Here is a 3,955-nt window from a genome sequence, read left to right as displayed (position 1 = left end):
CTAAACCAGAACTCAGAGTCAAGCTGCTGTATAGACACACCTTTGCCTATGCCTTTACCTCTATGTGCTCCTGGGGCCGCCCCGTCATAGAAAGGCTGTAATAGAACTGCAGGGGTACAGAGGATAACAAATCCAGTCAAAGATGTGCTGGTTTGGGCTGGAATAAAGCTAATTTTCTTCACAGTAACTGGTAAGGGCAGGAAACAGGGCTGATGATAGAGGGGTGTTTTCCTCGCTGCTGAGTGGTGCTTACACAGAGCCAAGGCCTTTTCTGTTCTTCACTCCCACAGCAAGGAGACTGGGGGGGCACAAATTGTTGGGAGCCAGGACAGCTGCCCCCAACTGAACCGAGGGATATCCCAGACCACAGGACATCATGCTCAGCATACAAACTGCCCTGATTCAAGCTAAAGTCCAGGGAAATACAGACAGCCAGGGTTGCGGCAGGGGCTGGTAACAGGCACCTTCACTACTCTCTGGCTGCACACAGGTGGAAGTGCCTGTGTTGCACCAGGAGTTTGCTCCAAACTCCTCGCCCAGCCCAGCCCAGCCCAGCTTGTCTCAAGGCTTGGCTGAAATGTCAGCATCGTTAACACCCCATCAATGCTGTGTGAAATGTGCCTTGGGCCAGCCCTGGGGAAGTGTCCATCTGGAATCCAGCCCTGGCATGGCTCAAAGTCACCGAGAGCCTGTCCCTGGACACTGGGGAGACTCTGCTGTGGGGAGTGGAGGCCTGTGCTAGTCCTCAGTCCTTGAGCAGGTCTGGCTGCCAGTAGCCCAAAGTCTCTGTCCATGAATTATGCTCTGGCTGGTGGATGGGGCATAGAGGAGAATATCCTCTTGCAAAGGGAGCTTGCTCATCTTTGACCAGAACAAGCCAGGTGAACCCTCACTACTTCACATGATGAAACAAAGCGGAAGCTTCCAGCAAGGAACAAGGATACACTGAAGAGGAAAAGTCTGAGCTCTGGCAGATAATGCAAGCAGGAAGCAGAGGAGGAGGGATTCAGCAGCTGGCTGCACTATGGACCAAATCAGTGCAGAGATGAGACAGGGAAAGAAGATCTTATACAAAAGGGCTGCTTTGTTCCTCTCATACGTCGTGTCAAGGAACTGGAGAAGGAACCGTAAAATTCAGGACAACTTTTTTCAGAGCCACATGCTCTGCTTGACTGATTGATAGAAAAAAATGCAGGCCATAAATGTATTGCATTCATACTGCACATCTGCATGTCCATGCACATCTGTGCATACGCATCTGCAGTGTCTCCAGGGCTATCACAGAAGTGCACAGCTCTGGACCCAATTCTGGACATCTCCAAAGAGATGAGGGGTTTCCACTGAGCAGAGCAGCACAGAGGGAGGGAGTTTCTTTAGAGGCAGTGCCTGATGGGTTCCCCCCAGCAAGCTGGCTGGAGTCTAAATTACCAGCTCCAGAGCAGTGGGGCACTGATATGCTTGAACTCTGCATGGTTTGAGTTACTCCAACGCCTCCTCCGGCTTCAGGACTTTGGAAAAAAATCACAAAGAGGCTGATGAATGCCAGGCTCACACCCTGCTCCTCCTGACGGCTCAAGGACACAGGCATGGTGTCCAAAAGAAGACCTTTTGGTGTCTTTGGTCCCAAAGAAGACCTTGCAAAAGACCTGGCTCTCAACAAATGGCCCTCTTTCCCCAGACATTTTCACTCTGGCAGAACTTGGCCCTCAACACATACAGTTTGCTATATAAGTGCTTGTCTGGACACATTCGGACCAGTTCTGATTCTGTGCCCCCTTCTCTCCCTGCTTTCCAAAAAGCCTCCACAACTGTTTACTTTGGCAACGCCTGCAAAAGGAAAAAAAAACTTAGTCTCAAGGAAAAGGCAAAATCCATTAGGAAAAGGCAGCTGAGTGCTAAAAGGCCCCTAATCAGTGGAAAGTTTAAAGAGCACCGCTCTGAGAGAGGCTGCGGTGCCTTTCCAACACCTTCACAGCGATGTGTGAGGCTATGGCATGTCAAAGCGAAGCCCCAGACACAGGCACTCTGCCAAAGAACTGCTTTCTTAGGGCTGAGGAGAGTCTCTGTGTCCAAGGGGGTGCTGGGAGGGGGCTGCTTATGTGGCAACAACTGCATCAGAGCAAACAACTGCAATCCCATTACTAGGATTTCCCCTTAGAGCACACAGCCTTGGCTGCTCTGCTCAGGGAAGAGGTGAAATGAGGGGTTTATCTACAGCTCAGAATTCCACCTCCACCAAAGCAGGAACTCACATTTTAAGGGCCAGTGCAAGTCAAAGTAAGGGGATCTGGGGCAGAAAGGCAAGGCTAGAAGAGGAACTGGTGCTGTGGAGAAAGAAATGCCCTCAAAAGAACCTTGTCTTCCTTGACGTCCGAATACAGTCAGCCAACAGGTGGAGAAAGCAGGGAATATAGTTCAGGCTAAAATGCAGCTGCCCAAGAAACACCTCTCAGCTACTGATCCCAGAGTGAGCAGTTCACTTGAGCTGCAGGAGGTATCTAACGCTCCAGTCTCTCAGTTCTGCTTTGGGTTTCAGAACCCCCTATATCTCAGTCCACCACAAGGCCAAAAAGCATCATACAGATGTCTACTGCTCCTTCCAGTCCCCCTATGAAGAAGAAAAGCATCATGTTTTTCTTTCAGGGAGCCATCTATGAACTGGGGTTTTTTTAAGCTTGATAGGAACAGGCAGGGTTAGGTTTAGTCCTTTCTTCTTCATCCTCTGCACTTTTTAATCCAGCATGTAAGGAAACTCAGGTACAATGTAGTCTCTAGAAAGTCTGTGCCATTCAAGTGTGTGTACACTGCAGCCCAAAGGTGAGCTGAGAGCTCAGGAAAAGCTCCCCCAGCTGATTGTGTATTACCAGCTCTGCCTTTTGTGTGCACAGCACAAGGTTGTCTTCAACTGCAGGCGAGCACACTGTGCCTACAGCCTAAACCACTGCCCTGACATCTCTCAGCATCTGTGCTTTCTAGCTGAAAGTAGCTCAGTGCATCTACATAATGTCCAGTACATGGTCAGCAGCAGAGGCCAGCCCGTAGCTGTGTGCCATAGCAAGGGCAGCAGTTTCAGATTGCTGCAGGTGGAATATACTTTTGGATGGTGTTTTGATTATTGAAACCAAAACCTCTAATTTTCCACAGAGGAGAAAAGGATGAAGTGAAGGGCTTGGGCTGGTTCAAGGCCAGTTGGATGGGGCTTAGAGCAACCTGCTCTACTGGAAGGCATCCCTGCCTGTGGCAGGGGTTGGAACTGGAGGAGCTTTAAGGTTCCTTTCAACTCAAACCATTCCATGCCTGGTGGCAGAGGGTACTCAGTGTACTGGTACAGCAAATGTGATCTGCTCAAGATGAAGAATAGGTGATCAAATAAGACTACTTGAGGCAGATGCAAACTGGAGACATGGAAGAGAAGGACATTTTGCTACATCCTGAGCTATTCTTTCTCTTCCACATAAACCACGTAGGCCCCTGCCACTCCATACAAAATCCTAACACACGCCTAAAAAGTGTCACTAATTTAAATTATGTTGGGCTGTATATAAAGCCATACAGAAGGGTTAGGTTTAGTCCCTTCTTCTTCATCCTCTGCAGCCTCTGCAGAAGTTCCATTCTGCAAGAGGCTTTCAGAGTCTGGGGTTGTTCTGAACAGGAACAAACTTGCTTGGGCTGTTCAGAATTATCTTAGTGTCAGGTTTTAAGTTTTACATTCATACAGAAAAGCAAAAATGTATTTTTGGTGCTTTTAGAAGTCTTCCCATAGCTCCAAATTTATCACAGAATAAAACTGATTGGAACATCCTAAACTGAGAAAGCCATGGGATTTCAGAGAAGCATCTGTCACACTATCAACATTTAATCACCAAACCCTAGCTAAGATCCATTCAGCTGGGAATCCTAGAATGGTTTGGGTTGGAAAGGACCTTAAGATCATCCAGTTCCAACCCCCTGCCAT

Source organism: Nestor notabilis, unplaced genomic scaffold, assembly GCF_000696875.1.
Source record: "Nestor notabilis isolate BGI_N333 unplaced genomic scaffold, ASM69687v1 scaffold2387, whole genome shotgun sequence".
In the NCBI taxonomy this organism is placed as follows: domain Eukaryota; kingdom Metazoa; phylum Chordata; class Aves; order Psittaciformes; family Psittacidae; genus Nestor; species Nestor notabilis.
Note: the sequence above shows the minus strand (reverse complement) of the source record.